Source organism: Corythoichthys intestinalis, chromosome 17 (assembly GCF_030265065.1).
Source record: "Corythoichthys intestinalis isolate RoL2023-P3 chromosome 17, ASM3026506v1, whole genome shotgun sequence".
NCBI classification, from domain to species: Eukaryota; Metazoa; Chordata; class Actinopteri; order Syngnathiformes; family Syngnathidae; genus Corythoichthys; species Corythoichthys intestinalis.
In genome coordinates this window covers 37,624,552-37,639,511 of record NC_080411.1, presented here as the reverse complement: position 1 = coordinate 37,639,511, position 14,960 = coordinate 37,624,552, and positions in this window count along the sequence as shown.

Below are 14,960 nucleotides of genomic sequence, written 5' to 3'. Positions count from 1 at the left end.
ACATTCCCACCAAAAAAACAAAACAAAAAATGGCTAAATATACCTATAAACTAGATTATAAATGCATTTAAAAAAGCATTAGCTCAAACAAAAACTTAGCTTACGTTGGTCTTAACAGGGAGCAGTTGGATCCAGCCATGTAAGAGGCAGACCAGACAGCAGTGTATCCACCCTAATCAATAAAACTAAATGCAAACACTTTCAAAATAAACCATTACAACGCCACTTTAATTAAACGAATACTCGAGGCAACAAAATTTAATTCGAATATTTTTTTTCTAATCGAATACTCGAGTTCATCGATTAATCGTTGCAGCACTAATATATACATCTAACACAAAAGGATTTGGAGTATATCTCTTTGTGAGGTTAGGTATACGCATCACCTTATCAAAAGTACTAGTCCTCAAAAATTTAGCATATTGTGATAAAATTCAGTATTTTCTGTAATGTACCGCTAAACATTAAACTTTCATATATTTTAGATTCATTACACACAACTGAAGTAGTTCAAGCCTTTTATTGTTTTAATATTGGTGATTTTGGCAAAAAATGTCCAGAAAACCCAAAAATCCCCATCTAAAAAAATTGGCGTATTTCATCCGACCAATACAAAAAGTGTGTTTTAATACAACAAAAAAAAGTCAACCTTCAATTAATTATCAGCTATGCACTCAATACTTGGTCGGGAATCCTTTTGCAGAAATGACTGCTTCAATGCGGCATGGCATGAAGGCAATCAGCCTGTGGCACTGCTTAGGTGTTATGGAGGCCCAGGAGTCTTCGATTGCAGCCTTAAAGTGCCTGTGACACGAAAAAGCATGTTTATTTCATAATACACGCGGTATTTTATGCTCCTGAATGATATGGACCGCTTGGATGTGTGTGGAGGCGATCGCTATATTTATTTAGTTTTTTGAATCCCGCGCCAGGAAAATGAGTGACTTCCGGCTTCGGTCTTGCATTGAGGAGGAGGGCGCTGTGACGTGTACGGTAGAAGACGTCCTCTTCACTATACAGCGTACTGTTGTGTATGGGGACGAAGGATTCAGCTGATTTTGCGGAATAATACGTTTATTTTTCGCATCACGCCAGCCAAACGGCTGCAGAAAAAATAATTCTGTATGAGGGAGAGGCGTATGCGCCTTTTTGGAGTTTCAAAAGGTTCCCATTCACCGTGGATATTTACTGTGGGACCATTGGACTTACGAGGAAGTGAGTAAACATCTTGTTTTGTATTATGTCAAATACGAATACAGCGATTACAAAGTAAACACTACAGACTTCCTTTAAATGAAGGACTACTTACGTTTGATCATTGATAGGCATGTAAAAAGCTGTCCTAATGGTCATTAGCAGCAGCCCGTTAGCGGTTTGCCGATCCGCGACGACAATAGACAACCGGGTCGTCATGTCAAATAATCCAGGATAGTTATGTGTGATTTTCCGCTTTGAAGACTTTGAAACATCACTCGGTTCGGGTTAGCATGTCGGCTAGCTGTCAGGCCTTCTGGTTTGTTTACATTCTCCGAAGCCGGGGAAGGGAAATGACATGTCCGATTTAGGTGTCATAAAATATAGTTCGGGAGGTGCGACAGTAAAGGTGAAGTCGACAGTTTTGGCTATTATGGAGTAATTTTGCCATGTTGTCCTGAATAAATGCATTTTTATTATTTCATATTCCATTCAGCACAAGACTGTTATTTGTCATGACCATGCCATTTATTTAGCAATTGGGGAAAATACTTGGATAAAAAGAATATCCTGTAAAAATATTGAAGTAAAGAGACAGAAACAATGACATTTTGCCGCTCTCTTCGTCGCGTTTTCCTCCTTGTGAATAGTTCCCCCTCGACGGGCTGACTGGTCCTTCTCAAGCCATTTATATAGCTACTGGGGAAAAATACTTGCATAAAAAGAATATCCTGTAAAAATATTGAAGTAAAGAGACAGAAACAATGACATTTTGCTGCTCTCTTCGTCGCGTTTTCCTCGTTCTGAATAGTTCTCCCTCGACGGTCTGACTGGTCCTTCTCAAGCCATTTATATTGCTATTGGGGAAAAATACTTGGATAAAAAGAATATCCTGTAAAAATATTGGAGTAGAGAGACTGAAACAATGACATTTGGCGGCTTTCTTCGTCGCGTATTCCTCGTTCTGAATAATTCCCCCTTAATGGGCTGAATAGTAAAATCGATGAGACGCTAAAGCCCTATAATGGTAGGCGTGGCTAACTGGCAGATTAAAAGGCTAATTTCTCGTCATCTGTGCTTTGCTAAATTGTTGTATATAGTCGAATCGTCTCAAAATATGATTCTAATTCACATAATAATGCCATTTAAGACTTTTTTTCCCGTGTCGTATGATCTTTAAACTCATCCACAGTGTTGGGTCTGGTGTCTCTCAACTTCCTCTTCACAATATCCTACAGATTCTCTATGGCGTTCAGGTCAGGAGAACTGGCAGACCAATTTAGCACAGTAATGCCAGTAAACCATTTACCAGTGGTTTTGGCACTATGAGCAGGTGCCAGGTTGTGCTGAAAAATGAAATCTTCATCTCATAAAGCTTTTCAGCAGATGGAAGCATGAAGTGCTCCAAAATCTCCTGCTAGCTAGCTGCATTGACCCTGCCCTTGATGAAACACAGTAGACCAGCACCAGCGGCTGACATGGCACCCCAGACCATCACTGACTGTGGGTACTTGACACTGGAGTTCAGGCATTTTGGCATTTCCTTCTTCCCAGTCTTCCTCTAAACTCTGGCGCCTTGATTTCCGAATGACATGAAAAATTTGCTTTCATCTGAAAAAAATACTTTGGACCACTGAGCAACAGTCCAGTGCTGCTTCTCTGTAGCCCAGGTCAGGCACTTCTGCCATTTCCAGCGCACGCCTGTGCACGGTGGCTCTGGATGTTTCTACTCCAGACTCAGTCCACTGTTTCTGCAGGTCCCCCAAGGTCTGGAATCGGCCCTTCTCCACGATCTTTCTCAGGGTGCGGTCCCCTCTTCTGATTGTGCAGCGTTTCCTGCCACACTTTTTCCTTCCCGCAGACTTCCCACTGAGGTGCCTTGATACAGCAGTCTGGGAACAGCCTATTCGCTCAGAAATTTCTTTGTCTTTGCCTCTTGCTTGAGGGTGTCAATGATGGCCTTCTGGACAGCAGTCAGGTCGGCAGTCTTGCCCATGGTTGCGGTTTTGAGTAATGAACCAAGGCTGGGAGTTTCTAAAAGCCTCAGGAATCTTTCGCAGGGGTTTTGAGGTAATTCGTTGATTCAGATGATTGTTAATAGCTTCTTTAGAGTACCTTTTCATGATATGCAAGTATTTTGAGATAGGGATTTATTTTTCTGGACTTTTTTTTTCCAAAATCCTCAATATTAAAACAATAAAAGGCTTGAACTACTTCAGTTGTGTGTAATGAAATTAAAATGTATGAAAGTCAAATTTTTATCAGTACATTACAGAAAATAATGAACTTTATCACAATATGCAATTTTTTTTCTAGTAGGACTAGTATATACTTAAATGCAATCAAGATTCTCGAACACACATCTTTATGGCGGAAAACACAGAAAAGGCTGAAATAGCAGTTTCTGCTTGCACCCCTCTTTAAAATATACTGCTGTATTTTAAGCCAAAAGAACTTGTGTTTGATAGAACAATGTCTTTACATCAAGCCCCCGGTTGCGCGACGTCTGTAAACGGGGGTTTCCAGGGTAAAACAGACAAATTGAAAATAATTTGGGGTCTTAATGCACCATGAATCTGCTATCAGTCAGCGCTATGAATCAGCATATAGACATAGTTCTATCAAACAAAGCAGTTCTTTTGGTTTAAAATATAACGGTTTTATTTTAAAAGGGGTGCAAGAGCAGAAACTGCTTTTTCAGCCTTGTCTGTGTTTTCAGCCATGTGCATGTAAAGTTTCTGTGCGGTACGGAAGCAATTTTCAGGAACAAAAAAACTCTTCCTATCTGCTCATAGGATTGCCATGACCCCTATATGACACTGTGACTAATGCAGCATTGTTACTATGTTTTGGGTTATTTTATTTATATTTTATTTTTTAGACATGAGCCAAGACGAACATCAATTTGATGGCGGACTCCACTCCTGGCATAGAGCCTATCTGTCCTGCAACTACACTCTCAATGGACTGGCCTCCTGGAACACCTGCCTCGGGAAGCAGAGAAATCACGCTGACAGACTGCACACCAGCCATGGGTCACATCGCTAAAACGCCAGCCGTTGAGATCTGTGCTACTCCCGTTCCACAGTTAGCTGAGGACACCTCCTCTTTAACCCCGGCAGTCAAACCACAAAGGTCGCGTGGTATGTATAAAGTTCATTAATCGACGTAACCGATGTTTGTGTTGGACATGCTATGATTTTGTTGTAATGGCATGAACCACCTCTTTTTTTTAATACAGGTAAAAAGCGAAAGGCGGGAGACTCTGTGGGAGACCTGGAGAATGAGATTCTCCAAGCCATCAGATTCCAGGGAAACCATTCCCCAACCCACAAAATAAACCCTGGTCTTCTGGCAATACAAGAGCTTATTGACACACTTCCAAAGATGAAGCAGCAAGAGCTTCAATTAAAGTTGCATCAGCTTACATTTGAGTTTGTGAAGGCACACGGGAGCTCTGAGTAGTTGATTTTTTTTTATTTTTTTTTTCTTCGACTTTTGTACTGTGTATTTTGCATTTGGGAATTAAAGTTTAATTTGTACCAAAGTGATCTCTTGCTGTGTGGTCTATTATGTATGGTGTATCAAAGGAGTCAAATTACAATCAGACTTTATTAAATCTTGACCAAAAATGATTGTCTTGAAAAAATAGCTTACATAGGAGATTTTTGCATTCCATGTACATATTGACAATTAGATTGTCAGAGGTTTGTTAAAAATTTTCAAAATTCTATTTCTACTTCATTTGTTACTGAGTTAAGCGTTGTACAGCTAATCTCATAGTTACAATTTAGGTTTTCATGTATTATGCCATAATTTCTATTTCCATTTATTTGAGCATTAAAACATCAGGCATCAACTAAAAAACGAATAAAGGAGTAGGATGAAATATAAACTTAGAAAATTCAACCTCCCTGCATCAACAAATTAGCTGATAACTGTCATAAGCATAAATATTATACTTTGAAAAAATTATACTTTGACACAGCTTTAATTCAATATAAAATATGGTAATATGAAGGAATTGAAATACTTTGTGATAGTTTCGCTCGGACATACACTGTAAAAAATTGCTGTAAATTTACGGCCAATTTTGAACACTACCATTTTTGTGTTAAACAGTTTATTCCTGTAGTTAGCAATGCATTGTGGGTTACCAACATTAAAGCAACAAGACATGCTGTAAACGGTATTTTAATGTTTTAATTACATAACGCTACTGTATTTTTGGGAAACTTGAGTTTTGAATGGAAATTTGGAGCATGGTCAGAAATCTGACATCTTTTACATTGTGGCAATATAGACTATTTTTTTTGCCAATTTAAATTAAAATAATAATTTGCCATCAAATCCTGGAGGACCTACTGGTAATTACCCATAATTTGGATGTTGGAGACTCTTCAGAGGATGACTTTATATGACATATTCTGCTCTTCAGTGCTTGGTCTTCAATTTATATTGGGATTTATGTGTACCAATTTATAAACGGTAAGTTAAGTCTTAATCATATTACGGTACCTAAAATATTTTATATTAAACTAAAGTTAAGAGGATTGCTGGATAGCGATATATAATATTGATGTTTATTCGTCTGGAGTGCCAGTAGAGGGCAGTTTTCTAATTTTTTGCAAAAGATGCAGCTGAGTGAATTTTTTGGGGAAATAAAAGGTGTTTGTAACCAGTGAGCGGTTAAAAAGGCAAAATCCGAGTGTCTCATATGTATCCAACAGTAGAGTTACAATATGATAACATTTATTTTTAATTATTTCTCTATTTATATTATTATTTATTTAATAAATTTATTATGTTTATGTTTTGATAATGTTAGTAGTTTTAAATTTTGATGTTGCAAATGTTAGCTAAATGATAATCAGAAATAATCAGGATTGTGATCAGGCAACTGCAGAGCTTGCTGATGAGCTGATCATTTGATTCACGTGTGTTAAATGAGGGAGACATGGAAAACAAACTGGATTGCAGCTCTCGAGGACCAGGGTTGGCCACCCCTGGCCTATAGGCTATATTATTATATTATTTGACGTCGCCTCCATTCTATTCTACTCATATATTATATGTTTCTTGCTGCATCCCCACTCCCATCTAAACTGGCCCTTCTCCAAAAATTGTATTCCATCAACCTGAGGCTGATTTATGCTACTGCGTAGCGGTGACGGCCGACCTACGCCGTTAACGCAGACCCGATTACGACCCTACGCCATAGCCTGACGTGCACCTGCAAAAAGTCTTGACTACACATCACGTCAACGCGCGTGACGTAAATGTCAAAGGACTGTGATTGGTCGGCTCAGAACGTTGTTTCCAGTTCAGCACAACAACAACACCATTTTCAAACATTCGCAAACGACTTCTGTGTCACCTACGCTTCAACATTTGTATTGACAACATTTGTTGTTTATTAGTAATTAGCTACAGCTGCAAATACACACGTTCCATCTCCATTGCCATTGCTGTCAATGACCGGTGGAAAATTAAAGGAATTCGACAAGAGTCCCCCAAAACCATACAAAGACAAAGCCATACCAATCCAGTAGTATGGCGGTGAATTACTGTGGAAACGTCACTGGCTGCGACAAACTTTGTCCCCACGTCACACATGAGACCAATGTTTACATTTGGAGTAAATTAGACAGATGTTTTTTTGCTTCTTTTTTTTTTTTTTTTTTCAAATAAACTCTTGCTTCTTCATATTGAAGAACCCATGCAAAGAATGGGGGTATTATGGACAATTATTTTTCACGCATTGTTTTAATATACTTAAAAATGAGTGAATGTGGTTGGCTGTGGAAGGTTTTTTATTTTTATTTTTTTACAAACCTGCAGGTGTGGACGTAATTATTTTTTCTCGACGTATTAGGGCCGGACCCTCGGTTTTAGAAAACCCTGCTAGGTGTAGACATGGCCGCAGAACCATAAATCGGCCTTTAGCTTGCTGCCACTCCACCTATCAGGGAATTTATCTTTCAATCACTCCTAATTACCGCCACCTGTAACTTGTTACCAGCTGTGCATTTAAGGCACGGCCTCCCAAAGTCAGTATTAGTTCGTCAACGTTCCAGCACACTCCCGCTAGCCGTTTGTCCTCGACCGATCACCACTTCTGACCCAGCCTGTCCTGCTTGACCCGACTAGCCAGAGTTCCAGCCCAATCAACTTGCTCAGCCTGTCCTGCTTGACCAGACTATGCCAGCACTCCATTGAGCTCAACCTGTCCTGCTTGACCCGATTTCGCCAGATCTCAACTCAGCCTGCTCAGCCTGACCTACACGACCCGATTGTACCATCTCTCTAGTTCCTGTCCGTTTTCACTGCCTGCCAACACGATGAAATAAAACCTGTTCTTTTTCGCACCTGACATCAGCGTTTTTTTCTGTACTAGACGGAAATATATGCATTCATAGACTGTAAAGTCATTTTCCCAAATAATACCGTTAAAACACAGTATATCGTTAAAAACGCAGCATACTCCAGGTCCTCAGTTGCCTGCTCTTTACTGTTTTTCCTGGATTACAGACTACTACGGTTAAACATTTTTACACTACCAAGACTGTAAAATAACAGTCTGGTAATGGCAATCCTGCTGACAGACTTTTACTGAATTTTCCAGAAATACAGGAATGAAGTTTTTCGGGATTACAGACTAATACTGTGAAACATTTTTACATTACCAAGACTGTAAAATAACAGTATGTAAATGGCAACCCTGATGCCAGATCTTTACTGTTATTTTACACTGAATTTTTTTTACAGTGTAGCTAATGTGGGGGTTCCAGCAGATCTTGACATTGATTAATACACCAAGAAATTTACAGTCAAACATTTAAAGATGACATCATTAACTTGTATGTTGAAATCAATATCATACAATTGCCAAACATATTTTGTCTTTTCCAGGCTCTAATTACTGCACACAAAGAACAGAACAAGTGAATCTTAATAAAAGGGCACGCCATTACAGAAAATGCAGGCATGGTAAATGTAGTCCACGCGGTATATTGATAAAAACTTTATAAACAATTTACAGTCTTGCTAATGTAATGCGTCTTCATTGTGAAACAGGCGGTGAATGCTTCCTGCACTGCAATGGCCTCTCGTGTTGCGTTGTTGGCAGAAAGTCTGCTCACATCAGGGAGAGGATGGCAATCAACATTAGCTTTGGCATTCGGTGTTTCAGCTGTTTCTGGTGTGGATTTCCTAATGTAATTGTGAAGAACACAAGATGCTTTTACACACAGTTCCACAATTTCAGGTCGCATTTCCATTGCGCATTCTCCACTGGGAAGCAAGTATGTCCAAGGCATTCTCAACCTCCATTCTGGCCCGGGTAAGTCTGTAATTGAAATACATTTTTGCTGCAGGCAGGCTTTGACCAGGGAAGGGCCTCATGAGGTTCTTGCGCAGCGGGAAGGCTTCATCAGCCACAAAGACATGGGGCTGGGGTTCTCTGTGCTTTTTAACTGGGAGAGCTAGGTCAGCGGGCAATCCAAGCTTTCCAGAAACCAGAGCCTTGCCAAAAAGTTTGCAAGGATGCCTCCGTCACTAGTCCACCCTTGCTGAGAAGATTTTGTGTTTAAAACTAGAAGCGAGTTTTAATGTTTTATCTGAGTAATAACCCAACTAGGCCATAGACTTCAGAACTCTATTGACCTGACACTTCCTCATTCTTTGCGTCAGGCCTTACCATAGGGGGCTGAGCTTCATTTAGTAATAGTCATTCAAGAACAGCACACGCTCATCTCCAAGGTGGATTTAATTTTGAATTTTTGAGGAAGTACTAAAGCTGTACCGCATAGAAACAGGAAGATTTGTCTCAGGTGTGATTTGTTCAAAGATTCAAGGTAATTATTATATTTTTTTGTACCATGTATGCATTTTTAAATTTGAAAAAAATCAATGGGAGAAATCAGCTGCTACTGCATTGGCATCATAGTTCGCTATATCTATGTAAAATAAACGCCAACTGTACTGTTTTTTTTTTGTTTTTTTTGTTTTTTGCTTTCAACCAAAAATCGAGACTGTTTTACGTCCATATCCATGAAGAATTTGGTGATTTAAGCATTTATTCACAAGAATTTTTACCAGAAAAGCTCTGTTTACATCAGGCTAGCCTCATTCACTAACAGAGTAGCATTGTACTTCGAAATATTTACATAAAATTAGTGATGCACGATAATAAAAACATTTTTCAACCGATAATTTCCTCCCCGTTCAAAACGATAACCGATAATGTCAAGCTGATAATTCTATTAAAAGATTTATGTACAATTTTAAAGAATACACAATAGAAAACATTACTGTGCAAAAATATAATTTATTGCTCTTTTTTCAACATCAAATGTGAACAAGTAGTAAATTACAACATGTAAATAAAGACAGATTGTCTGACATTGTGTAATGATATTTACAGAGTAAATGCCTAAGTTGCACAAAAATGCCTTGAAAAGTAGGGCATTCCTAACATAACATTACTACACTGCAAAAACACAATAGTTAAATTCCCTTGTTTTCAGTGTAAATCTATTGGATATAAGTGAAATTATCTGAAGCGCTTCAAGTATATTTCGCTCAGATTTCTTGAGGAAAAATAGCTAGCTGGAAATAGGCTTAACAGCCTTATTTTAAGCAATAAATTACTATACTTAATCCTAAAAAAAAAACACTTGTCAGAAATGTTCTTTATTCAAGAATAGGTACGGTTCAAAATATTATTTGAAAGCATTTTTTTCTTGATTTAGGTGAAAAAATTTTTTAGATGTATGGGCGTAATAAGAACTAATGGCAATATTTACTTCAAGTAAGTGGATTATTTGGCGCATTCATCTGTTCACTAGTCTTTAACACTCAAAACAAGATGGGGAAAATTATTTGACTATATTTAAGAAGAATGATCTGATTAAGACGTCATAAATTTACAGTGTAAGGAATGCGTTACTGACTGGCTGACTTCTTTGTGAGTGTGGTTTGGTCAATGTGCAGAGTGGCGGCGGCAGCTACGTTCGTACCGGATATCCGCTCGCCCAGGCTGGCTCGCCGCAGGTTATTCGGGCCCTGGCTCTGCTCTGGAAGGAGGTGCGCGCCTTGCGTTCTGCACGCCTTGAGGGAACGGTCGAGAAACCGGCGTGTTCGCCGGAGGTCCCACTGCCGGGGAACCGGGCTCGGCCCGCCTGCCCGCCCCGCCTAGGGCGAGGCAGCAGCGGCCTGCAGGACCGGCCAGAGCGACGGGCTCCCTCGGAAGACGGCTACTTGTTGACTATCAGTCTCGTGCCGGTGTTTAGCCTTAGATGGAGTTTACCACCCGCTTTGGGCCGCATTCCCAAACAACCCTACTCCGGGAAGGCCGCAGCGTCTCTCCATCGTTACAAGCCCCATAGCTTAATTTAGTTTATGTGTGTTAGTGGTGTTGAATGAGAACGCTTTCTTTCCGCCTCGTGGAACTTCTGCAGTGCATGTTTTGCAGATGGCGAGAGCGTCGTTCATTTCACACACGGAAAAATTAACCCACAATATCGCCTCAGCCCTGTTGTGTAACGCTGCTTCCTCCTCTATGACGCCATACTCCTCAACCCCTCCTCTCTTAGGGGCTTCAGAGAGAGGAGGGGTTGAGGAGGCGGCAATGCAGAAGTGGACAAAACTGCTTTGGTTGCGCACATTTGGAGACAGAAGCAGCACGCTACACAGCAACGTCACGCTAAAAAATAAGTTTAAAATATTAAAAATAGCTTACCTCTTTGTCCTCTGAAAGACCATGCCAACTGAACAAAATGTTTACTGCATATGAAATGTGAATGGATTCACCAGCTAGCGTTAAAAGTCTGCGCAAGTTGATTCATTCTTCACATTTTTTCCTCCGAGTTTTTGGGTTTCGGGAAACGTATAAAGAAAACATCCTTCATATATCGTAATGTCTAGAGTCATTTCTACAAGTTCCATAAAAGCAATGTTGGATCGGCATATTCGTTTTTGAAAGATTACCGGAGAAAAGTAGCAGAAATAACATAGCTTCTATGCAAGGGCGGGTCTATAACGTCCCACTTCCGCTTTACACTGCGACATCATGGTCTAAAAAATAGCATTTGTGTGGTACGCTATTGCCATCGTCGGCCGATAATTATCGGTAACCGATATTATCGTGCATCTTTATGTAAAATAAACGCTAACTGCATGGTTTCTTTGCTTTTAACCAAGAATCGAGACTGTTTTACGTCCGTATCTATGAAGAATTTGTGGATTTAAGCATTTATTAACAAGAATTTTCACCAGAAAAGCTATGTTTACGTCAGGCTAGCCTCATTCACTACAACTATATAATTAACTATACAACTGTATAATGACAATAAAGGGCTATTCCTTTCTATAATAAGTTGTGATTGCATATAGAATTTATTACTAATCTATTTATAAACTATTTATAATTGCTTCTGCATGTTTTCCTCAAGTATTAAGTTTCTGATGTGAAAATTGAATGATTTATTAGCTGTTGTAAATATTTAAGTTGCTATTTTCGGCAGAAACTTATACGATATGTTAAATATTGCTATTGATCGTGAAAATATAGGTGATTATCTCTACATTTGGTGATTTTTGTATATCTAGTGTAAAATCTGAGAATTTTATAGCTATTTTAAGTTTTGTTATACCTATATAAAAAATAATTAGGGTTTTTTGATGCCGCTGCTCATGGAGACTCATATACTATGGCTAAGGTAGGTGCCTGTTTGCGTTTTAGGTCGGTAGCAGCTTTGGTTTTGAAAATATTTGAAGTTTTTGAAAATAGGCCTCCTACGGATCCGCCCCGTGTCATGTCAATATATTATGAAGTCTATGACTAGGCTTACAAAACGAGACAAGTACCTACACATATTGCAAGCAAGAAACAATAACTCGAAAGTGGTTAAAGGAAACACCACCTACCGTCACTGGATGGATGGACATAATACACAAGCTTTATATTATGGAGCGAATGACCTTCTCCCTAAAACACTCAGCTGAAAAATATGGAAGATACTGGGAGAAATGGAAATTTATGGCTCTCTATTCTTTCCCTTTTTTCTCACTCTTTTTAATTTACTTAATTTATTTTACTTATCTTTGTCGGTCATTTTGTTATGTTTGATGTTCTGCACTGCTATTGCTGAAAACAAAAAACTCCATAAAAACAAAGTAAAATTTTACCCGCTCAATTCCCCCTCCCATTCTCGTAAGGTGTGTGGCAAACTGAGCGCATGGAGAAAACAAACCGGCGAGCGCACGGGTCGAGACATTGAGCAAGAGCGGGAAGGGGGAATTGAGTGGGTAAAACCAACATGTAAACAAAATTATGGAGCATAGGTTTTTTTTTTTTTTGCTCAATATTATTTTCTGTGCTCAAAATCTATTATTGCTCGCTTGAAATCTTGTAATCATTCGCTCAATACATTTTTCAGTGCTCGAAATATATTTTTCTGTGCTTAAAATCTATCATTGCTTGCTGAGAATAGTGGCACAAATTAACGCCATAGGTCTGTGTAAACTTTCCTTTAGAGAGAATCTTTGACCACAATCAGAGCATGCATAAGGTTTCTCTCCAGTGTGGGTTTTTGTGTGTATCGTCAATTTTTTTATTTTTAAAGCAGTATCATGTTTCTCTCCCGTATGGGTTCTTGGGTGCATGGTTAAACTACTTTTCTGAGCAAATCTTTGACCACAAACCAAGCACGCAAAAGGTTTCTCGCCAATGTGTATCCTAATAAGGTTGCCTCTTGAACAATCCTTTGTCCAAAAACTGAGCAGACAAAAGGTTTCTCACCAGTGTTTGTTCTTCTGTGCGTTACATTTGGCTTTTTAAAGAATCTTTTACCACATACTGAGCAGGTAAAGGGTTTCTCTCTAGCGTGGGTTCTTTTGTGTTTTGTCATACTACATTTGAGTGCAAATCTTTGACCTCAAACCGCGCATGCAAAAGGTTTCTCGCAAAACTGTTTTGTTTGTTTGTTTGTTTGTTTTTTTTTGTTTCTTCTGTTTGTCTTTGTAATCTTTTGTTAAGAGGGAGAGATTCTTTGGCCACAGGGCAAGAAAAATAATTCTCTCCAGTTTGGATTCTTGTGCGTGTCTTTAAAGTTCACATTTCCGACTATCAGCAGCAAAAGGGGTTCTCTCCAGATTCACCTTCTGTTGTCAAGTGTTGACTTGAACTGCTTTTTTGAGGCTTTGGTACTCTGTTCCCCTCGCATTGAACTTCATTTTCATTTTCGTTCATCAAATACACACCAGTAAATGACAGCAGGGGTTGCCAACTCATCTTTGATGTGGGGAGCCTCATATTCCTCCTTAATGTGGAGAGCTTTCAATTCATCTTGATGTGAGGCTCTTGAAACTCTGGTTCCTTTTTGAGTTGGTGGGGCACCTCCTCTGCTTCCTCTTTAATGTGTCCTTCACTTGTGTTAGCCCTCATTTCCTCTTTAATGTGAGGGAATTCTGCCACCTTTCGCTCTGGTGAAGCTCTTCACTGACATCTGCTAGGGACAAAGCAAAACATAAATCACAAACAAATCTAACATATTTGAATTCCTTTTTGGTAGTCAAACCTGGTTACATATTACATACATACATATTACCACCCTACACCAGAGGTCCAATCAAGGTGATAGTGTAGGAGGTGAAAACTCTATGAGGCACAGGTTTGTCCCCATGGTGGCACGGTGGCCGAGTGGTTAGCACGTCTACCTCACACTTGTGAGATCAGTTGACAACAGTTGACAATTCATTCAGGTCGACAGAGATCAAAACGGCAAGGCGAAACAGAAACACTCAGGCGGGGAGGCAAGATCACCCTATCATACGTCAACAAAAGGCTCCCAAGAAAAACGACAACGCTTAGTTCAACATTCAGTCCTTTGAAGGCTGTTGCGGGCAAGAAAGAAAGGTGTGTTTGGGATTATTGTCTGTTTGTGGATTGGACACGAGGATTCGGGAGTGACTGTTGTCCGGGCAACAAGGGTCGTGGATTTTTCCACCTCAGCGTCAAAGGGGCTCTTGGAGTCTTGTCAGTCGTGTTATCAGTTGAATATCGGGTGTTCCCCTGTGTTTCTTGTGTAAGGACAGACCGTCCTGCCATTTGCTGTGGATTGTCCGGGAGAACTGATTGCGAGACTTGGTACGTCAATCGTGCTCATGACGCACACGTTGGGCTTCCGTGATAAGAAGGCGTCGTGTATCTTTTATGCCCTATATTGTTTTCCTTAAAATATGGTATAAGTGCTATTTATTTTATATTGGGTGTGTTAGAGTAATACAAAGAGTTTGACGGTGCCGCCGAGAAAAGGTATGTTCTTCTTCTTATGTCCTTCAGTATGTTCTGCCCACGCGACTCCGGTTTCCTCCCACATCCCAAAAACATGCATGGTAGGCTGATTGAACACTCTCTATAGGTATAACTGTGTGTGTGAATGGTTGTATGTCTCATTGTGCACTGCGATTGGCTGGCAACCAATTCAGGGTGTACCCCGTCAACTGCCCGCAGTTAGCTGGGATAGGGTCCAGCACCTTGGCGACCTTTGTGAGGAAAAGCGGCATGGAAAACGAATGAATGATTGAATGAATGAATGGTTCATCTTCAGCTGTGGATAGCCTTTTTCTCACCAGGGGGACTATGTAATGGTCACCTCTGTGTTCCTTACGACAACCACCACACGGTGGCGCCTCTTTATCTATGTTTGTTTTCTTCTTCTGTTGCAACTCTTTTTTTGTTCAAGTCAATTGGGACCGCGTAT